At 38.4% G+C, this 24596-nt stretch overlaps 1 protein-coding gene across 2 annotated transcripts in view; it reads right to left on the bottom strand.

Moving 5' to 3' along the window:
- Window positions 1-24596, bottom strand: part of NKAIN3 (sodium/potassium transporting ATPase interacting 3) — a 772255-nt gene that overhangs the window by 123718 nt on the left and 623941 nt on the right. The gene's annotated exons all lie outside the window — the stretch shown is intronic.

Raw genomic sequence — 24596 nt, 5'->3', positions numbered from 1 at the left:
TTCAAGACATGCCACAGGGCAGTTATGATCAAAACAGCTTGATATAGGCACAAAGTAGCCATGTAGACAAAGGGAACAGAATATAAACTGCAGAAATTAATCCACACATCTACAACCAATATTTGACAAGTAAGATAAAATCAATCCTTGGCGAAAAGAAAGTCACTTGAACAAATTGTGTTGGGAAAATTGGATCCACACATGTAGAAGTAGGAAACAAGACTCCTTCATTACACATTATACAACAATCAATTCAAAGTGGATCAAGGATACATCTATGACCAGACACCATCAAAGTACTAGAGGATAACATAGGGGAAATTCTATAAAACATTGGCATAACAAAAGATTACTTTGGAAAAGATGCTAGAAGCACAGGCAAGAAAACCAAAACAGATGTAAGGGATTACATCAAGTTAAGAAGCTTCTGTACTGCGAAGAAAGCACTCAACAAAGTGAAGAGACAACTGACAGACTGGGAGAAAATATTTGCAAATCATGCAACTGATAAAGGATTAATACTTAAGATATTTAAGGAGCTCAAGAAACTTAACAACTGAGGAATTGCAATCCAGTTAAAAAATTTACAAAGGACATGAACTGGCATTTTTCATAAGATGAAACACAAATAGCCAGCAGGCAATTGAAAAAATGCTCAGTATCACTTGCCATTAGGGAAATGCAAATCAAAACTACAATGAGGTTTCACTTCATTGTAGTTAGAATGGCTATGATCCAAAAATCAAAAAATAATAAATTCTGTAAAGGATGTGGGGAAAAAGGTACCCTAATACATGATTGGTGGAAATTTAAACTAATGTAACTATTTTGAGGATAGTATGGAGCTTCCTCAGAAATCTTAAAATATATCTACACTACGGTCCAGCCATTTCGCTCCTGGAAATTTACCCTAGAGAAATGAAATCAGCATATGGAAGAGTTATCTGTACCCCCATGTTCATTGCAACTCAATTCACAATAGCTAAGATACGGAATCAACCTAGATGTCAATTCACTGATGACTGGATAAAGAAATTGTGATATGTAGACACTATGGAATACTACTCAGCCGTAACAAAGAATGGAATCCTGTATTTTGGAACAAAATAAATGCAACTGGAAACCATTATGTTTAGTGAAATAAACCAGTTCCAAAGAGACAAATATCATATGTTTTCTCTGATATGTGATAGTTAAAATAGAATATAAAAATGTATAGGGATAAAATGGGCATATTTTTATTTGATTGTTCCTTTTTTCCCTTGCTTATACTCCTATGGAACTGTGTTCTTTCTACTTTTTACTTGTTGAATATGATTTTTAATGGTGCATTAAGCCTGTGATTTTACAGTGGACTGAAATTATGTTTTTGCAAAAATTAAAGACAAAAAGAAAGGGAAGAAGGAAGTAAGGGTATTGAGTAAGAGAAAGAGCGATGGAGTGAAGGGTGGTTATTGTCTTAGGAACGGCACCTATGAAATACATAAAATCTATTATGTTTATATTAACAGAAATTTTGAAAAATTAAAAAGCTTGTGAATGCCGTACACAGAATAACATGTAGCATGTTTGATGGGAAGTATGGAGCATATGCCAGAAATTGGGAATTAGGAGCCCTTATAGTTTTACTTTAACAGAGGTAAGTTAAAGTAGTTGGAGTGGCTTTCATTTTTCGTATGAAATAATTTAAACTGGCTTTATTCTCATAATATACATCAAACATGAATTCAAAAACAGTTTTAACAAATCAATTCTATAAAATGTAAAATGAATGACATGTAAATAAATAACTTTCTGCTTGAAAGTAAGAATGACTGATAGGTTCTAAGAAGAAAATCCATATTATAAATCACAAATAATAATAGAACTTAAAAATACAGGTTCTGATAAATGTGAGTAGGAGTATTTAAAAATGATGCCAAATAATCAAATCACAAAAGATATTCAGTTTTGAAGGTGCATAGTTATCAAATTAAAAAAAATATGTATCAAGTTTCTCTTTTGGCACATAAGGAGCTTGGAAGTCAATGTATTAGCTTTTTGTTATATTAAATAAAATATTTCAAAAGTGCTTTTTAGTACGGAAATGTTTTATTATGGCTTATACATTAGAAATTACAGTTCAGCATTGAGTGGCCCCATTATTCTGGCATCTGTTAGAGTCTGGCAGTGATGTATGTGCAGACAAATGGTCACATGGTGATCCAGGAAGCAGAGAGAAGCTAAGTTAAATTAGGTTTAAATAACCAACACCTTATGAGAACTACCTTCTGACCTACAACAACCTATGGGCCTCCTACAGACCCCACCTCTTAGCCATCACAATCAGATCAAGTTTTTACTCTAATCTGCAATAATTAGCATTGATCTATTAAATGTTAACTTATGACTTTGGGTTTTAAACATCTGCATCAGTCTCATTTAAGTTTTTTTGACAGGCAGAATTAGACAGTGAGAGAGACAGAGAGAAAGGTCTTCCTTCCGTTGGTTCACCCACCAAATGGCTGCTCGGCCGGCGCACTGCACCAATCCAAAGCCAGGAGCCAGGTGCTTCCTCCTGGTCTCCCATGAGGGTACGGGGCCCAAGCATTTGGGCCATCCTCCACTGCCCTCCCGGGCCACAGCAGAGAGCTGGACTGGAAGAGGAGCAACCGGGATAGAACCAGCGCCCCAACCGGGACTAGAACCTGGGGTGCTGGTGCCGCAGGCAGAGGATTAGCCTAGTGAGCCACGGCGCTGGCCGAGTCTTATTTAATCTTTAACAGTTATCATTCCATCTTAAACATGATAAAAAGCTGGATAGGAATGGGTGGTGTGGGGCAGCAGGTTAAGCAACTTTTTGGAATGCCCAGACTTCATATTAAAGTGCATGTTTCAGATTCAACTACTCCATGATTATGATACTTCTTGCTAATATGCCTAGGAAGAAGTAGATGATGGCTCAAGTTCTTGAGGCTCTGCAAGACACATGGGAGACCTGGACAGAGTTCCTGGCTCCTGGCTTCAGTTTGCCTAGTTATGGTTATTGTGGTGTGTATGTGTGTGTGTGTGTGTGCATAAATTTGTGTGTGTGTGTGTATATATATATATAAAATCTCACTCTACCCTCTATCTTTAAAGCAGATAAAATAAATACATTTTTAAAAAGATTTATCTACTTATTTGAAAGGCAGAATTACAGAAAGGCAGAGGCAGAGAAGAAGAGGGAGATGTCTTCTGTCTGCTGGTTCACTCCCCAGATGGCCACAAAGGCACCGATCCGAAGCCAGGATCCACGAGCTTCCTCTGCATCGCCCACGTGCGTGCAGGGACCTGAAGACTTGGGCCATCTTCTACTGCATTCCCAGGCCATAGCAGAGAGCTGGATAGGAAGTGGAGCAGCCAGGACTTGATTTGGCACCCATATGGGATCCTGGCTCTGCAGGCAGCAGCTTTACTCACAGTGCCACAGTTCCGGCCTCAATAAATATTTTTTAAAAGGAAAAAAATCTGTGTAGACTGAACAACCTATAACTCATTTTAAATACATTAGAAAAGCGAGGTCGCAGTACTAACCACAGCTCCCAAAACTGGAGAAACAAGCAGACACAGAATCACAACTTAAGGGAGCAGAAATCTCTGCAATAACCAATACCAACAATATGAAAACTTGAGCCATATTAGTGGATTGCTAGAGGCTGAGAGGGGACAGTCTGAATGTTGAAATCTCAAAAGTAAGTCAGTTACTGAGGCCTCCAAACTTTAGTGAGTTTCACTTCCAAGTACTCCACCAGGTTTTCACATTAAATAATAGGAAAATTCCCTTGTGATTCCAAAATGGGATAAAGAGAAAGAAAAATTTTGGAATGTGACAAAACATTCTGTTCTTTTTATATTTTAATATTTATTTAATTAATTTATTTGTAAACTTTTTTTCTGCTTGTTTTTACTTGAAAGGCTGAGAGATAGAGATAGATGCTCTCTAAATGCCTGAAACATTTGGGATCGGGCCAGGCTAAAGCCAACAGGCCACTGATTCAATCTAGGTTTCCTATGTGGATTGGCAGGGGCCCAGTTACTTCATCTGTCATACGTGCACATTAGCAGGAAGCTGGATTAGATGCAGAACCAGGACTCAAATCTAGGCATTCTGATTCGGGATACAAGCGTCTCAGTGGTCTCTTTACACTAAACACCATCCTTGCTTTCTGTTCTTAACAAGTCCTGCTTTTATGCAACCCTAAACTATTAGAGTTTTACCAGAACCTACCAAATCTGGAGAAGAAAAATTCCCAATGCCAGTTTATTCTAGTCATCCTCTCCCATACAGCAAGGGAGAGAAAACTGAGAAGCGCTTATGAAGTTCAGAGATCTGAGGCACACAGCCATAGATGAGACCTAATCTACGGACTATTGAACACTTCCCCCTTTCCTTCCACTTAATTCCACATGTTCAAATGTCTTTTTAAAGTTGTGGTTCCTTGTGCCAGGACATCCAGTCTGAATATAAAAAATGATTACAAGGCATACTAAAAGACAAGATACACAGTTTGAGAAGGCAAAGCAATCATGAGAATCAGAGTCAGATACAAGAGGTCTTGGACTGATGAGAAAGGGCATTTCAAGTAGCTAGGACCAAAATGGCAAAGGTCTAATGAAAAAAAGCAGACAGCACACAAAAACAGATGGACAATATAAGAAAAGAGATGAAAATTCTAAAAAGAATAAAAAAGTTCTGGAGATCAAAGGCACTGTAAAAGAAACAAAGAATGCATTTGATGGACTCACTCATAGACTAGACATCGGATAAATGAAGAATCTCTGAGCTAGGTAATATATCAACAGAAACTTCTGAAATAGAATTGCAAAGACAAAAACTACTCAGGGAAAAGAAGCAAACTTTTCCAGGAACTGTGGGATAACTATAAAATGTTTTAAATCTGGTGTAATTTTACTTAAAACAATTTTTAAATAGTGTAACTTTATTTTTAAAAAATTGTGCTAAGACCGAAATGGAATAATATTCTCAATTGAAATAAAAAAAAACTGTAGAAAACAAGTGAAAGACAAAAATAGGAACAAAGAAGAAAGAGAACAAATAGAAAACAGTAGTGGTAGAGTGCATATTAATCCAACAATATCAATAATCAGTTTAAATACAAATGGCCTTATATATATGTAATAAGAATACTAGGAGGATAATATAAAAAGGAAAAGAAGAAATGTGTAAAGAAATAATGGCTGAAATTTTTCTCAAATTAATATCACACACTAAATCAGAGTTCCAAAAAGTTCAGATAACATAAACATCAAAAAATTACACCAGAGCCTATCATATTTAAAGAGCAAAAAAAATCAATGGTAAAACAAAAATTTGCAAAGACAACAGAGGGAGAAAAACTGCATTTCCTGTAGAAGAGCAAATATAAGAATTACAACTGACTTCTCAGAAATCATGTAAACAATAAGGAGTCACTGTGAAATAACTTTATTTTTTATTTTTATTTTTAATTGGCACACGAAAATTATACATATTTATGGGGTATTGTGTGACATTTTGATACATGCAGTTATTGTTTTATCTTCAATAAGGGTTAATGTCTCTATCTTCCCAAGCTTTCAACATTTCCTCATGGTGAACATTCAAAGTTCTTTCTTTTAGTTCTTTTTTTCCAAATAATTATTCAATACATTACCATTGTCTATGACTACTTCTTCTGTGCAATACAACAAAACTTCTTAGTCCTACTAGTTCTAAGTTAATCATCTATTAATCAAACTTTCCCCATCTTTCCCTACACTCTATTCTTCCCAGCTTCTGGTATCACTATTATTGCCATCAAGTATTTAAAATGTATAGGGGAAAAAAATCCCACCAACCTAGAAATTCTACACCCTGTGAAATTATCCTTCAAAAGTGAAAAATACTTTGCCATTCAAATAAAAATTGGGAGAATTGGGAGATTTGTCTTACAAGAACTTGTTTAAAGAGAAGGAAAACATGTAAGTCAGAAACTAGGAGTTACATAAAGAAAGGAAGCATATTAGTGAATACTTAATAAACACTTTGATTTGTCTTGTTCTTAATTTATCTAATGGATAGCAGTTTTCATAATAATAATAATAACAAAAACAATGTATTCATGTTTGTTTAGGTATGTGTATGTAGAAGTAAAATGAACTACATACAATGATACAAAGGGAGAGAGTGAGGAATTATGATTACTTTATTATTAAATGTACTCAAACAATTCAGGAAGCAGAATAGTGCTATTTGAAAGTGAATTTGTGAATTTGTGGTATAAATGCATATTATAAACTTGAAAGCTGTCAGTAAAAAAAGTAAAAATAAATTAAAATTGCTGTGATAAGGAAAAAGAGAAAATGGAATCATAGGAAATGCTCAATTAAAACTACAAAAGGTAAAAAATGAGTGGAAGACAAAAACAGGAACAAAGAACAAGGCCAACAAATAGAAAACAATAGTAATTAGTGGATATTAATCCATTATAATCACTCCAAATGCTAATGGCTTGAATAAAAAAAAAGATAGACTTTTAAGGATGATCTAAAAAAAGACCAATTGCATATTACCTACATGAAGACCTCTTTCAATATACAGACACATACAGATTAAGAGTAAGGGATAGAGAAAGATATTTCATACTCACCCTAATCAAAGGAAATAAGGAACTGATGTAATAATTTCAGACACAGAAGACCTCAGAGCAAGGAAATTATCAGTGAAAAAGTGAGGCATTTCACAATGATAAAGGGGTCTGTTCTTTAAGAAAACATAATTTTTAATCGGTATGTGCCCAACAGCAGAGCATCAAAATATATGAGGCAAAAACCAAAATGTTGCAAGGAGAAATAAGTGAATCCATTATTATACTTGGAGACTTCACTGCCCCTCATAAGAAATGGATAGATCCAGCAGGCAGGAAAATCAATGAGAACATAGCTGGACACAACACCTGCAGCAGAAGGATATAATTGGCATCTAAGACTTGTTCATCTAGCAACAAAAGGAATTCACATTCCTTACAAACTCACAGGAGCATTCATTAGTATAGACTTCATTCTAGGCCACAAAAGACACCTAAACAAATGTTAAAGAATAGAAATTGTACAACACTATTCTCAAACAAGGGAATTAATTGAGAAATCAATCACAGAGATAGTTAAAAAAGCCTAAAATACTGACAGATCAAACAACATATTTAAATATATGAATAAAAGGAGAAATCTCAAATGAAATTTTAAAATACTTGAGCTAAATAATAAAAGTTATCAAAATTTGTGAGATACAGATAGAACACTGCTAGTCCATTCAACAGACTCATAGAATGACAATTGCCTTAAGTAGCACTCCGACCTCAGAATCGGCACTAAGGCACTCTGGTCTGGCTGGAGAGCCCAGGGAGAATATTTCAGGCATGGAAAGCCAAGACAGTCCGGCAAAAAGTGTTCTACATAAAGGACCCCTGTGTATGAGACCCCAGTGGACAGAAGTGGCCACCAAAGAAGGATGTACTTTTCTCTGAAGGGAGGAGAGAACTTCCACGTTGCTTGTGGCCTTGTCGAGCCAGTGGATCCAAAAGCTTCCATAGCCAAGGCAGCTCATGTGAAGAGCCTTGGGGGATCACTGATGTCATACATTAGAGTGTTACTTTTTTGGTAAGATTTTATTTATTTGTTTTTCTGAGAAGTAGAGTTTCAGAGAGTGAGAGGGAGAGACAGAGAGAAAAGTTCATTCCCCAGATGGCCTCAATGGCTGGAGCTGAGCCAATCTGAAGCCATGTGCCAGGAGCTTCCTCCAGGTCTCCTACATGGATACTGGGGCCCGTGGACCATCCTCTACTGCTTTCCCAGGACATAGCAGAATGTTGGAAGAGAGCAGCTTGGACTAGAACGGCACCCATATGTGATGCCAGCACTGCAGCAGGAGGATTAATTTACTGTGCCACAGCACAGGCCCCTAGAGTGTTATTTGTTAAATAAACAGCAAAAGACACCATGCAATAACTTCCCATGCAGGACCTCTGTCTTCAAAGAGGTGTACTATGAGACTTAACAGTAAAACTTGTTCTCAAAAATCACTTCCTTTTAGTGTATTGAATGGAGGATATTATTATAGCTCATAAGTTATAGTTGTGTCTATGATCCCACAAAAGATGTATCAACCTTGGGTTCTTTTTTAAAGACAATTATGTTTCTAAAAGGAAAGAAGGGGGAGGAAGGAAGTGAAAAGAAGAAGGGAAAAAAAGTGAAATCAGCTTCGAGAAGCAAGAATACAGAACAGCCCTTGTGTACATATATTAAAAAAGAAGAAAGATCTAAAATCAGTGTTCTATGATTGTACCTTATGAAACTAGAAAAAGAAAAGCAAAAAAAAAATCCAAAGTAAGTAGAAGAATATAAAAATAAAAGTTAGGGCAGAAGTAAACAAAATTAAAAACAGAAAAATCCATAGAGAAAAACCAATAAAACATAAGTTTCAATAGAAGACTATTGAATAGAGGTTGTTTGGTGCAGCAGGTAAATTAACACTGGGATACTTAAATTTCATAACAGAGGGTCTGGGTTCAAGTCCTAGCTATGTTTACTGCTAATGTTCACCCTGGAAGGCAGCACATGATGATTTCAATATTTGGATCCCTGCCTCTTACGTGGGAGACCCAGACTGAGTTCCATCTCCTGGCTTTAGTCTAGCCCAGCCGTGACCATTGTGGGAATTAGAAGAGGGAACAAGTGGATAGATATCTCTCTCTCTCTCTCTCACTTTCTCTCTTTCTCTCTCTATATATATTCTTTCAAATAAATAAAAAATAAACTATTGAACAGAAACTAAAGGAAGACATCAATAAAACTAACAAGTCTGTAGCTGAAATAACTAAGAAAAAACAGAAAAGACAGGAATGACTAATATCAAAAATGAAAGAAGGGTCATCACTGAAGATTTCTGCGCATTAAAAGGGTAATAGAAGTGTATTATGAGCAATTGTATGTCCACAAATTGGATAACCTAGATGAAATTAGCTATATCTCTTAGATGGAAAGACTGATTCACCTAAGAAGAAATAGTAATTTGAATAGGTCTTATCTACTAAAGAAATTGAATTAATAATAACCTTCTGAATCAGAAAGCATTCAGCTCAAATGTGTTCATTCATGATCTATCAAGGAAGAAAAAATATAAATTCTCTATGTCTTCTAGAAGGCAGAAGCAGAGAAAAACTTCTTAATTCATCACAACACAGTATTGCAATAATGGTCAAACCAGACATTGTCTGAAAACAAAACTACAGACTAATATTTCTTAACATAGATAGAAAATCCTCAAAAAATGTCAGGTTATATTGAACAATTTATAAAAATAATTATACATTAAGATCAAGTGTGATTTATCCCAATTATACAATGCTGGCTCACTATTCTAGTGTCAACAAATGTAATCCATTATATCAGCCAGCTAATGAAGAAAAATGGTATTGGCAAAAGAATAGACAAGTAGATCAGTTGAACAGAATGGAAGACTGGAAATAGACACACACAAATAAAATCAACTGATCTTTGACCAAGGAGCAAAGGTAATATGATGGATAAAAGATAATCTTTTTAATAAATGATCCTTGAACAATCGGACATCCATATGCCAAAAATCAAATACACTCTTCATAACAACTAATTCAAAATTAATTATAAATTTAAACATAAAACACAAAACTATAAAATTCCTTGAAGGTAATATACAAGATAATATAGGTGTCCTTGAGTATGGTGGTGCCTTTTTAAAATACAACACCAAAGCATAATCTGTGAAGAAAATAATTGATAGATTGGACTTCACTAAAATAAAAAAAAAACATTTTTCACTCTCAAAACAATTTCAAAAGAGACAAAACAAACCAGTCTGAGAGAAAAATGTTTGCAAAGGACACCTCTGATAATGGATTGCTATCCCAGATATACAAAGAACTCTAAAAACGAAGCAAGAAGGAAATGCATGATCCAATTTGAAAAATGGGCAAAACATCTGAACAGACAACTCAGCAAACAAGTTATATAGATGACAAATAAACAAACAAAAAGATTCTTAGGATCATGTATCAATTGTGAATTCAAACAACAATGAAATAAGCACTGTAAATCTATTGGAATATCCCAAATCCAAAAATATTGACAACGTTAAATTATGGTGAGGATCTGGAGAAGATTCTACCTTCAACAGATCTCTTATTCATTCCTTGTGAGAGTGAAAAATGGGACAGCCAATTTGGAAGATGATTTGGCAGTTTCTTACAAAATGAAATACATTCTTACTACATGATCCAGCAATCACACTCTTGGTATTTATGCAAAAGAGTTTATTTTTATCCTCATACATACAGTTTTAAGAACATAATAACATGTCCCACCTCATCCTCGCTCCCTCCCCAACTCCTAACCTTCCTTCTGCTCTCTTTCTTATTTTTCTTAAAATTTTTGTGATAATATTTTTTTTCTTTGAGAATAAGTTTTATCACTAATTGAAGAAGCACCTAAGGAAACAGGCAATGGAGTTGGGCACTTAGGCTTATCTAAAACTTGGGAGACATAAGATTATCCTCCACTTAATACACTAATATGAAGTATATCTTTGAGAACAAGTTTTACTATTAACTCTCATAATATAACTCTTTGAGGACAGAGGTCCTACATGGGAAGTTAGTGCACAGTGACTCCTGTTGTTAATTTAACAATTAACACTCTTTTTTATGACATCAGTGTTCTTTTTCTTTTTAAAAGATTTTTATTTATTTATTTGACAGGCAGAGTTACAGACAGTGAGAGAGTGAGACAGAGAGAAAGGTCTTCCTTCAATTGGTTCACTCCCCAAGTCGCCGCAACGGCTGGAGCTGCGCAGATCCCCTGGTGCTTCCTCTGGGTCTCCCATGTGGGTGCAAGGGCCCAAGCACTTGGGCCATCCTCCACTGATTTCCCAGGCCACAGCAGAGAGCTGGACTGGAAGAGGAGCAACCGGGACTAGGACTGGCACCCATATGGGATGCCGGCGCCACAGGCGGAGGATTAACCTAGTGCACCATGGCGCCGGTGCCCAACATCAGTGTTCTTGACGTGAGCTGCCTAGGCTATGGAAGCATTTTTATGTCCCCAATCTCCATCAGTATTTAGACAAGGCCATAAGCAAAGTGGAAGTTCTCTCCTCCCTTCAGAGAAAAGTACATCCTTCTTTGATGACCACTTCTTTCCATTGGGGTCTCACCCACAGAGGTCCTTCATGTAGGGCACTTTTTGCCACAGTGTTTTGGCTTTCCATGCCTGAAATTCTCTTGTGGGCCTTTTGGCCAGACCAGAACGCCTTAAGTGTTTATTCTGAGGTCACAGTGCTACTTTAAGTGATTGTCTTCCTATGAGTCTGCTGTGTGGACTTATGCAAAAAGTCATGTAGTCATGTAAACAATGGACTTTTGTTGATAACTTGCCAGTGAATGATCATTTATTATAACAAATTTAATACTCTAGGGCAGGATTTAAAGAATAATACAGAATTAAAAAAAATAATAAACTGGGGCCGGTGCTGTGGTGCAGTGGGTTGGTGCCTGGGCCTGGAGGGCCGGCATCCCTTATGGGTGCTGATTCTAGTCCCGGCTGCTCTACTTCCCATCCAGCTCTCTGCTGTGGCCTGGGAGGGTCTTGGAGGATGGCCCAGGTCCTTGGCCCCCTGCACCCTGGCTCCTGGCTTCGGATCAGCGCAGCTCTGGCTGTTGTGGCCAGTTGGGGAGTGAACCATCAGATGCGGGGACCTCTCTCTCTCTGCCTCTCCTCTCTCTGTGTAGCTCTGACTTTCAGATAAATGGATACATCTTTAAAAAATAAACTTTTTATAGAGCATTTTTAGGTTTACAGGAAAATTGAGTGAAAAGTACAGTTTCCATGTAATGACTGTTGTGGGATACTGATAGCGGAGGGAGGCTGTGCATATGTGGTGGCAGTAAGCATACAGGGATAAATATAAGTCAATACATTCCATGCTAAATCCTGGGACCTGGTCTGTCCAGAGTACTGGGCACTTGGCTTAAAAAGTGCTATTTTCTGTTGTTGTATTGTTGAAGCTTATTGTGGGGCTTTTGATCGAGAATCTTCACTTATTTAGATACCTGGTTGAAGGCATTGGGTACTATCAAGAATTCAGCCCCTGGGCTTTCCTTTTGGCAGTCAGGTGTCCAGACTGTTTGGATTCATGTCCACCTTTGCCATTTATTAGATGTGTGGTCTTGGTAAGTTTTCCTTTTCAGTGTCTCTGTGTCCTCTCCTATAAAGTGAGGGTGATAGTAATAATATCTGGTCCACCAATGGAGTTTCTGTTTGATGGAATAAATTACTATAAGTAAAGCATTTAGACAGTGTCTGGCGTATGGCAACCAAATCATATGCATTTCCACATGGGGACTGGAATCTGATATGGAGGAGTTCTACAGTGTAAGTAGCTTTGGCAACCTCTTTTGTGGATGAGAATATAATTCTCTGTTGAAATTGATTTGATATAGAATAAAAACATACTTCATGGAAAGGCTGCTGAGATTCTTGGGGGCAACGCTCTCTGTTAGGTGGGACCTGAAACTAAGAAGGCAGAATGGGGCTATTCACAGAAGCAGCCAGACACTGAGCACGCTCAGTTGGACTCTCTCTAGACAGCCCTTCCCACTGATGCCTCCTGTTCATCAACCATAGCAACACAACTGCCAGAGCAGCAACAAATGTTATTGTCTTAAAAAGTAGGGGTATCACTCAACATGGATTAAAGAACTAAATCTACGACCTGACACCATCAAGTTACTAGAGAACATTGGAGAAACCCTTCAAGATATTGGCACAGGCAAAGAGTTTCTGGAAAAGACCCAGGAGGCACAGGCAGTCAAAGCCAAAATTAACTATTGGGATTGCATCAAATTGAGAAGTTTCTGTACTGCAAAAGAAACAGTCAGGAGAGTGAAGAGACAACCGACAGAATGGGAAAAAAATTTGCAAACTATGCAACAGATAAAGGGTTAATAACCAGAATCTACAAAGAGATCAAGAAACTCCACAACAACAAAACCAACAACCCAATTAAGAGATGGGCCAAGGACCTCAACAGACATTTTTCAAAAGAGGAAATCCAAATGGCCAACAGGCACATGAAAAAATGTTCAAGATCATTAGCAATCAGGGAAATGCAAATCAAAACCACAATGAGGTTCCACCTCACCCCGGTTAGAATGGCTCACATTCAGAAATCTACCAACAACAGATGCTGGCGAGGATGTGGTGAAAAAGGGACACTAACCCACTGTTGGTGGGAATGCAAACTGGTCAAGCCACTATGGAAGTCAGTCTGGAGATTCCTCAGAAACCTGAAGATAACCCTACCATTCGACCCAGCCATCCCACTCCTTGGAATTTACCCAGAGGAATTTAAATTGGCAAACAAAAAAGCAGTCTGCAGCCTAATGTTTATTGCAGCTCAATTCACAATAGCTAAGACCTGGAACCAACCTAAATGCCCATCAACGGTAGACTGGATAAAGAAATTATGGGATATGTACACTTTAGAATACTATACCGCAGTAAGAAACAACGAAATCCAGTCATTTGCAACAAAATGGAGGAATCTGGAACACATCATGCTGAGTGAAATAAGCCAGTCCCAAAGGGACAAATACCATATGTTCTCCCTGATCAGTGACAACAGACTGAACACCAAAATGGAAACCTGTTGAAGTGAAATGGACACTATGGGAAACGGTGACTTGATCAGCATAGCCCTGACTGTTAATGAACAACTTAAAGCCGGCGTCGTGGCTCAATAGGCTAATCCTCCACCTTGCGGCGCCGGCACACCGGGTTCTAGTCCCGGTTGGGGCGCCGGATTCTGTCCCGGTTGCCCCTCTTCCAGGCCAGCTCTCTGCTATGGCCAGGGAGTGCAGTGGAGGATGGCCCAGGTGCTTGGGCCCTGCACCCCATGGGAGACCAGGAAAAGCACCTGGCTCCTGGCTCCTGCCAGGATCAGCGCGGTGCGCTGGCTGCAGCGGCGGCCATTGGAGGGTGAATCAACGGCAAAAGGAAGACCTTTCTCTCTCTGTCTCTCTCTCTCACTGTCCACTCTGCCTGTCAAAAAAAAAAAAAATGAACAACTTAATACATTATCCCTCTTAGTAGTTTTTTTTGTCTGTTCTACTTAATATGACTGGTTTAATTCTGTAATTAATACACAGTTATTCTTAAGTGTTGAAATTTAACTGAAATGTGATCCCTGTTAAACATAAGAGTGGGAATAAGAGAGGGAAGAGATGTATAATTTGGGACATGCTCAAGCTGACTTGCCCCAAATGGTAGAGTTAAAAACATACCAGGGGACTCCAATTCAATCCCATCAAGGTGGCATGTACCAATGCCATCTCACTATTCCAAGTGATCAATTTCAGTTCACAATTGATCATAATGAAAGGACTAAGAGTCAAAGGGAGCACATAAACAAGTCTAGTACCTGCTAATACTAACCGATGGAATAAATAAAGGGGAGAGTGATTCAACATGGGAAGTGAGATACTCAGCAGACTCATAGAATGGCAGATGTCCTAAATAGCACTCTGGCCTCAGAATCAGCCCTAAAGGCATTCAGATCTGGCTGAAAAGCCCATGAGAGTATTTCAGGCATGGAAAGCCAAGACACTCTGGCAAAAGATCTCTGCGAGTGAGATCCCAGTGGAAAGAACAGGTCTTCAAAGAAGGAGGTACCTTTCTCTGAAGGGAGGAGAGAACCTCCACTTTGACTATGACCTTGTCTAAATAAGATAAGAATCGGAGAACTCAGAGGGCTTCCATAGCCTTGGAAACTCATGACTGGAGCCTAGGGAGATTACTGATGCCATAGACAGGAGTGTCAATTGGTAAAGTCAACAACAGGAGTCACTGTGCACTTACTCCTCATGTAGGATCTCTGTCCTTAATGTGCTGTGTATTGAGATTTAATGCTATAACGAGTACTCAAACAATATATTTCACTTTGTGTTTCTATGGGGGTGCAAACTGTTGAAATCTTTACTTAATGTATACTAAACTGATCCTCTGTAAAAAAAAAAAAAAAAAAAAAAAAAAAAAAGAAAGAAATTATCAACTCCCAACTTGACTCTCACTGGGATTAAACATGACAATAGGTCTGATCTGATTTCATCATCATTTAAAAAAAATCATCTATTATTTTTCACTTTATGTTTCTGTGTGGGAACAAGCTGTTGAAATCCTTACTTAAATTATACTAAGCTGATCTTCTGTATATTAAGATAATCGAAAATGAATCTTGATGTGAATGGAAGGGGAGAGGGAGTGGGAAAGGGGAGGGTAGTGGGTAGGAGGGACGGTATGTGGGGGAAGCCATTGTAATCCATAAATCATACTTTGGAAATTTATATTCATTAAATAAAAGTTAAAAAAAAAAGTAGGGGTATTAACCAAGGGCGGATGGTTGCCGTGCTCCAGTGCTTAGCACATTTGCCAGAGGCCACCAGGAAGACTCTCGTGTCATAGCACCAAAGTCACACCAAAAGGCTTTACTTTTTCTGAGGGGATGGAGTGACTGAGGAAAAAGGGCTATCTGACTGATCAGGATATTATTTCCATTGGGATTTTGTAGAAGGTTAATTATCTTTTTGCAGAGAGAAATGTAAAATCAATGAAGCCATATATTCTCCTTTTCTAACATCTGAATCATAATCACTTTTAATAAATAATCCTTAATAAAAATCCTCTTGGTGTTCTAAATTTACCGGAAAAAAAAGGGGAAGGTTGAAACAAAATAAATTGTTGCATATTTCTGATTATTGGCTGAAATGCAAACTCTCCTCTATCTTTCCATATGTTAAAACCATGTCACAGAAAAATAAGCCTTACTCTATTTATTCATTAGAAAATAAGCTGTGAATACAAAAATATAGATTTGGATAGGACTAAATAACTAAATATTTTACTGTTGAACTTTTTAATTAGGGAGTGAGAAGACTGGCTCCAGGTCAAAATTCTGTGTGCAACTATTCATGCCCTAACATAGGAGACTTCAAAGTCTTTACCCGACAGGCCTCGCAGGGACAAGCTGGCCTTGCCACTCCTGACCTGTGCACAGTCAGTGCCTTGCAGTCTCTGGAAGAAGTTACAGTGAAGACTCAGCAACCCCCCACCTCCCATGCCCACTGCTACCAACTCACCATGGTCCTGTGTGTACCTGGATTTCTCTTCCTTGGGACTCTGTTGAGCACCTCCGTATTATGTGTCCTCAGGTGCATCTACTGAGACCACATTATAGAGAGGACTTGAAGACACTTTTCTCCAACATGACCCAGTATTCAGTACATTTTCACTCCTAGCCCTTTCTTCTTCTTCCCCCAAGACCCCAGTTACATAAAATAGCAGGAGTCTGAACTTCAAGGCTAAGTGGTGAGTGCCCAAAAGGTATCTCAGCTCCCTGGTCTCCTGACTGAGATTGTATAGAGAGTCATGTTTCACTTCCTGCCCTCTGAGAATCTCCCTCTGTATTAGTTAGCTTTTTGTCATTGTAACTGAATGCTTAACACAAGTGATTTATGAGGGAAAGAGGTACATTTTGGTTCATGGTACTGTGAGTTCACAGTCCGAAGTCAAGCAGACCCACTAGTTTGGCATCTGATGAGGGCAGTGGAGAACACATAGAGGAAAGACCAGAAGGTGAAGCTAGGAAGCAGAGACGTTGGGCCTAATTGGGCTTTCTTAACCAATCATGTCATGGAATCTAGTTTCTGAGGGCAAGCCCCTAATAATCTATGAACCTCCCACTTTGCCCACCTCCTAAATACCATAATGGGATTAAGTCTCTACTGTCAGTGCCGTTAACCTATGACGTTGCGGTTTAAACATTTGTATGAATTAAGTGGTAAAATTATATTCAAACTACAGGACTTCCCCACCACCTACAATGCCATCTGGCGGGGTTATCCTTTTCTTAAAAAACCAACAAAGACACAAACAAATCAAAAAACAGAAGTACACTTTGGCATCACAATGCTCAAAAATCACTCTCAGGTCTAGTTCCTAATGCATGGGCAGGAAGGGGACCTAAACAGTGGAAGTCAGTTGGGACATTCCTGTACTTGCACTTTCCTCTATGCTGGCGTTAGGACAATTTGACTGCTGTACATGGGTTTTTATACACCCTGGATGTTCCTGGGGCCTCCTTGTCTGTTACAGGCTTAGGACACTCAGCTCAAAATTGATACAAGACCTAAATTCTCCCCATGGTTTCAATAAATCCCTTGTCTTATGTTTCACTTGTAGAGGTCTTGGTTCTGTGTTTGCACATATAAATTTGCTCTATTCCAAATCCTTATATAGTTGCCATTTACATTTTTCTAAAGTTAGATATTTTCATTTGCTTTCTAAATTTATTTACCTTCCAGATAAAACACAGTCAATGTATTCTAAAGGAGATGCATACCTTTGAGTTCTCAACATTTTCCAAAAGACAACTGTGAAAATGGCAATTTATAATTTATTGAAGACATGAAAAGTTACAGGGAGGGATCTTGTCACATACCTTCCACCACCTCCAGTTGTTCTCTGGCTTCACTCCCTTCCCAAACCCAAGGTTCTGTCCCACTCCATTCTCCTTATCTCTGGGCCCCTCAGAAGGGTACCCCAGGCCCCAGGCCCAGACCCTTTCCTTTAGCAGTGAATTCTGGGGAAAAGTATTTGGTTTGTTCCCTTGTGTTTATTTGCCAATATATGGTTATCTACTGGTTGAAAGAGCAAAAGTAGATATTATGCTACTAGGATGAGTGAGTCTTGTGTTTCCTTTAGTTCATGGAATTGCTCCAAAGCAGACAATTATACAAAAAGAATTCTCTGAAGAAATTTGTTAAAAACAAAAGGAAAGAAAAATCATTGTCTTGAAGAGATACCCATGTTCTTTGCAATATTATTTACCATAGCCAAGATATGGACATTACCTGAATGTCCGTCAACAGATGAATGGTTAAAGAAAATGTGACATATATGTTATATGTGTGTGTGTTTAATGGTTGAACATTACTCATCCTTAAATAAAGGAAACTCTGCTGTTTGTGACAATATAGATACACCTGGGTGACATTATGCTAAGTGATATAAGACAAATTCAGACAGATAAATAGTGCACAATCTCACTTATTTGTGGAACTGAGAAAAGTGGAATTCACAGAAACCAAAAGTAGAAGGTTAGTTACCCTGGGCTGCAGGGTGGAGAAATAGGGGAGATTTTGATCAAAGAGTACAAATTTCAGTTTACAAGATGAGTAAGTTCTGTAGATGCTGAAAGCCTGCTGGCTATAGTTAATAATTATGCATCATGTACTTGAAATTTGCTAAGAGTAGGTTTTAAACATTCTCACCACACAAAGAATGGTCAATGTGAGGTGATGGATATGTTAATTAGCTTGATTGCAGCATTCATTGCAAAATGTATGCATACATTTAAAACATTGTGTTGAACATGGTGACTATATACAACCTTCATTTGTCAATTTCGCTACAATAAAACTGAAAAAGTCAATTTTTGACTCTATTTTTCCAATATGATTCTTTTGTGTTAAAGATGAGAAATTTCAAAATAAACTTCTCCCTCTAACTATTTTTCCAAAGTTAAACACTGAGAGTTGATGGCTTCATTTAGTGATTTCCTGTAGTCTCAAATGAATATATTTCTTTTCAAAATCCCGTTTAAATAGTGCATTATTTTCTTAACTTGTTATCTCAGAAAACTTTTCTATTATTCCTTTTATCCCTTTGAAATTCAATTCTGTTTGTTTTCATTTCCCTGGATGGAGTCTATTTATTTCTTAGGTTAGATATCATTTATCTCCCTTCTGAATTAATTTGCTATTGGAAAAATATCACTGTAAGGATTTATTTTACTCCAGTATTGCATCTTAAAAATACTTTCATGAAAAGTTACAAACGTTTTCTGTTTAGAATCAACATCTTCTTCACTCAGCATTTTTAGCCAAGTTGAATTAGGAGGACATGCAGACAAAAGCAGACCTTTCTCCTATTCTACCTACTTTCCATGATCAAGATTATAATTCTGTTGTCTTCATTCATTTCTTTAATATGCCCAGTTCTCATCACCTCAATGGGGTCTTTTGTCAAGAAAAAGGAGAAAAGATCTCATGGTTCATCTTCCCACCCCCACCTCTATTTCTCACATCCACAGTGAGCTACAGCGAGAAAGGCTTGAATAGTAATTCAGAAGACATCTGTGTGCAGTTGTGGATCCATCAGTAGCAGTCTGCTGGCAGATCATGGAAATGCTGTCATAAGGAAAAGCGCCCGATGATAACCCTCCTAGTCAACACTCACCCAAATATTTAGAGGAAGAAAATGTCAGAGTATATTACCAAGTTTTTCAGAGAACCAGAGTTGAGCAGTGATGTTTGAAATTAGGCATACATAGACATGAAATGCTGGCAACATCACAACAGGACCCACACCCCAGGGGGGCACTCAGTATGGTGGGTGAATCAGAGTCACATCAATGTAGGTACCAACATTGCTGTGTGTCTGATGCCGAACTCTGGGGTTAACCCAAGCAAGGTTCTTTTTTATCTAGAACTTCTTGCTACCTCAGATATAAATTGTTTCTGCCTGAATTATTCAGATAAATGCTCCCTTGCTCCATTTCCTTTTGCTAGTAGAGCCCCAGCTTGTAACCAGGTCATGAGGGGAAAACATGAAAACAAATGGTGAATGAATAAGTTGGAAACAGAAAGAAAAAGTACTCCACCATCAGTATGATAAAATGATTTTGCCTTTCATTAAAGTTTAAAGTTCCTACGCTGAACCACAGAGCGTTATTTAAAGCTGTTGTAAAGCTCAAGTGTTCATAATTCAGCTTTTTATTCTAGCGAGAACATCTGCTTCCTTTTCTAACAGTTACACTTTGCTTTTCTCTCCTTTAAAGATGTTTTTCAAACTCCAGCACCCTGTTCTCTTAATGCATTCCAGTCAGATCCAGTATTTTCTGTGCACAAAGACATGGGAATAGGGAAAAAGGTTTCCTGTTGGTTGCTGATTTGCTGATATGTTTTAAAGCTATTTATTCTTACACAGTTGGATGCAGTATATTTCTCTGTGCATGTGTCTGTGAATATATGTATATACTTCAGTGTCAATATATTCATATAAATACAACCAAGTTTTCTATTTCATTTGGGGGTCATAGCTCAAACAGAAGTCCTGTTTTATTCTGTGTATATAGACTGTGATAGAAAGGCAATATGAACAAAATTTTTGGTGGAAAATTGAATTAGAAGTTTATTTTGATGCAAAACTCTTGAAATTGATGAATAGTGTTTTCATAATACACATTTTCTATGGTGTTTTTAATGACTTTTTAATTAATTAATTAATTAATTTATTTTTTTGATAGGCAGAGTAGACAGTGAGAGAGAGACAGAGAGAAAGGTCTTCCTTTTGCTGTTGGTTCACCCTCCAATGGCCACCGTGGCCGGCGCGCTGCTGCCGGCGCGCTGCGGCCGGTGCACCATGCTGATCTGATGGCAGGAGCCAGGTGCTTCTCCTGGTCTCCCATGGGGTGCAGGGCCCAAGGACTTGGGCCATCCTCCACTGCACTCCTTGGCCACAGCAGAGAGCTGGCCTGGAAGAGGGGCAACCGGGACAGAATCTGGCGCCCCGACCGGGACTAGAACCTGGTGTGCTGGCGCTGCAAGGTGGAGGATTAGCCTAGTGAGCCGCGGCGCCGGCTTTAATGACTTTTTATTGCATGGATTAAAAAAAATTGGGCCCCCAAATAAAATTATATTTGAATTTCACTTCCATGAACTTTTTGAAGTATTTCACATGAAATGTGTTAATTTAAATTCCTAAAATAAACTCTGGGTTATTGGATTCATCATCATCAACTAATGTTTCTTGAAACTGGCCAGTATACTTTAGTGTGAATTTTATGGAAATCCAATATTGCCATCCTCTAAGAATTTTCTTGCCAAGTTGACTCTGTCATCATAGACTTACTGACAGAAGAGCAGTAGCGATATGGGGTCCATATCAGTGAAGATTGCATGTTCCCCTTCGCATAAGTCTTTTGAGCAAAAACACATGCTGTTCAGTCAATTTCCAGTTCTTTCCTCCTGTTTCCTATTTTCTTGCTGGACTTTCTGGTGTGTATCTTATTTATTATCTAAAAAATTATTTATTTGAGATGGGGAGAGAAAAAAAGAGATGAGAGAGAGGGAAATAAGGGAAGAGAAAGGGAGGGAGGGAGTGAAGGAGGGGGAAAGAGAGAGAGAGAGAGATCCCAATAGCTGAAGCCAGGATGGGCAGACGCTGGGACCCAGGAATTTAATCCAGATCTCCCACGTGAGTGATAATGAGCCATCAGCACTGCCTTCCATAGTCTCCATTAGCAGAAAGGTGGAGAAGAGCTGGTGCTGGGTGTCATATTCAGGTACTCAATGTGGGACATGGGCATCCTAACTGCTAAACATCCACTCCCCAGCGTGTCTCATTTTGGTTAAGCTCTTGTTGCATTTCTCAGTAAAATATGATTACAATGCCTATCTTATCTTAATTGCATGCTTTGTGCTGGACACTATGTAGAGGACTTTGTACAGGATCTCATTCAACCCTCAAAACACTTATGAAACATCTACTCCTCTCTTCATTCTGTCAATCAGAAATTATGCCATAGTGGCATATCAGAATTTGAACTCAGATGTGTATGACTCTAATGACCACACTTTTTAAAAACCTTTAGAGTGCTCTGCATTCTTCATGAATTAAAAAAGAAACAGAGGCTCTGTAGTTCTTTTCTTTTTTGCTTTATCCTTGCCTTCAGAGAAGCATAAGAAGGATGCATTGTTTAGAGTCCCTATTGGATCACACACATACATACATATGTGTATTTTACAGGCATATTCTTGCTTCTATTCTCTCTCTGTATGTGTGTGTGTGTGTATGTCTCTTTCTCTCACCCACACACACATTTGCATGCACCCACCCCTGAAATTTATCATCCCTGCATTGAGATGGAAAAGCAAACCATTTTAAGACATCCGTCCTTTTCTTCTAATCTTTTCTTCCTGATCTGAGCTTCTAAAGCTGCACTTGTATGATCTAACTTCTCCATGGAATATTTTTACTCTTTTCAACCTCTGTGTTATGCATTTATAAATGATATAAATTGAAAGTATGGCTCCAAGTAAGATATGTTATATTTTTTAAAAGATATATTTATTTATTTGATACACAGAGTGAGAGAGAAGGAGAGAGGGAAGAAGGGAAGAGGGAGAGAGAGAGAGAGAGACAGAAACAGAGACCAACACAGAGAGATCTTCCACTTGCTGTTTCACTCTCCAAATGGCCCAATGGCTAGGGCTGGGTCAGGCAGAAGCCAGGAGCCTAGAACTCCAACCAAATCTTCCACATGATTAACTGGGGTTCAAGTAGTTGGGCCATCCTCTGCTGCTTTCCTGGGCATATTAGCAAGGTGCTTTATTGGAAGGGGAGCAGCCAGGACTTGAACCAGCACTCTGATATGGGATGGTGGTATTGCAAGCAGTGGTTTAACCTCCTGTGCCACACATCAGCCTTAGTTCAACTACAGTTCTTGGTTTCAAAATGTGAATGTATGGGGCGGGCATTGTGGTGCAGTCACTTAGACTACTGCTTGGTGTTGCCACATCTGAAATCAGAGTGCCAATCCAGTTACTCTGCTTCCAATCCAGCTCCATGCTAATGGGCCTGGGAGCAGCGGCTGATGGCTCGTGTACTTGAGATCTTGCCATTCACCTGGGAGACCTGGATGAAGACTTGGAATTTGGGTTCATGTTGGCCCAGCCCTGTGCCCCTGTTGTAGCCATTTGGGGAGCCTGCAGATAGAATCAATCTCTCTCTCTTTCTCTCTTCCTCTCTCGCTCTCTCTTAAAATAAATAATCTTACAAGGAGAGAAATACAGAAAGAAAATATATGTGAATTTGTCCCAATATGATTGACATGCTAGGAAAAAAAAACCCTGAATATAACATTTAAGGAAATATTAGGAAATAATTTAAATAATTTTACACTTGCTTATGTATGATTTTTCTCTGAGAAATAATGGTTGAACATAGAACACTGTACCTCCTGAACCAAGCTGTGTAGGAACACACAAAATACAAATGTGCATACCCCCCAAATGTCCAGGTGCCATTCAGTTCACTACACATATTATGAGCCATATCCAAACATATCTGGTATTAAAAAATTCCCATTAAATTTCAAACAACTTTTCTTCCACCTCTTCACTAACCCACAATCTGTTTGTTGGGCACTTAAACAAGAAAACTGCAGATTTTTTGCATGGCAAAAACATGATATTTAGTGTATATGTATTTTTAGCCACCTAATATGTGTAAAAATGTGATACTATTTTTAATAGCTCCCTATTTTTTATGTCACTGATAGCTTTTGAGTGTTTGTCTCTTGCTCATATTTACCATAAACCCTGTGCTTTAAAAATTATTTTAAAAAATTATTTGAGAGCACAAGAAAGAGAATCTTCCATACATTAGTTCACTCTCCATATGCTCACAAGTCCACAACAGCCAGGGTTGGGCTGCGCTGAGAACTCAATCCAGGTCTCCTGTGTGAGTGAGGGGAACCTAATTACTAGAGACACCACCACTGCCTCCAGGGTCTGTACTAGCAGGAGTGGGGAATCAGGAGTTAGACATTGGTATCAAACCCAGGTACTCTGATATGGAACATGGGCATCTTAATTGCTAAGGCAGTTAAGGCTGCCTGCCCCAACCCTGTGGATTTTACTAAAGCAGATCTTGTACATATAGATTATCTGCTAATATGATTGGAATGGATTACAAAGTTTACAAAAATGGATTACAAAGATATTTTTGGGTGCATTCTGGGATGATGGTTGGGTCCATATTTTCTGTTCTCAATGGCACAAATACTGATTACACAGCAGTCACAAATGAAGATATTTTCCCAGTGTTTTCATGTACCTGAAGTGTAACACAGGCACAAGATGCGAGTGTGATATGATGGAGGTATGGGGGCCTTCCTGGTTTTCTCTTTGGGATATCAGGCACTCCCTATCTGCTTCTTGCTACTCCAAGGTGAAACTATTGTCTGACCAGGGCTGCAAGATGGAGAAATTCTGTGTGTATCACAGGCAATTGTATAGCTAGGAACTTTCATAAATTAAAATGCAAGTCAGGAAAGTGAAGAGGCAACCAACAGAATGGGAAAAAATACTTGCAATCTATGCTACAGATAAAGGATTAATAACCAGAATCTACAAAGAGATCAAGAAACTCCACAACAACAAAACAAACAACCCACTTAAGAGATGGGCCAAGGACCTCAATAGACATTTTTCAAAAGAGGAAATCCAAATGGCCAACAGGCACATGAAAAAATGTTTAGGATCACTAGCAATCAAGGAAATGCAAATCAAAACCACAATGAGGTTTCACCTCACCCCGGTTAGAATGGCTTAACTCTTGTTAGAATGCTGACAATGCCTAAAATTTTGATTTTTTTTAAACTT

This window comes from Oryctolagus cuniculus, chromosome 6 (genome assembly GCF_964237555.1).
Source record: "Oryctolagus cuniculus chromosome 6, mOryCun1.1, whole genome shotgun sequence".
NCBI lineage: Eukaryota > Metazoa > Chordata > Mammalia > Lagomorpha > Leporidae > Oryctolagus > Oryctolagus cuniculus.
The sequence above is the reverse complement of the archived record's forward strand: the minus strand, read 5'-3'. Positions and strand labels throughout refer to the sequence as shown.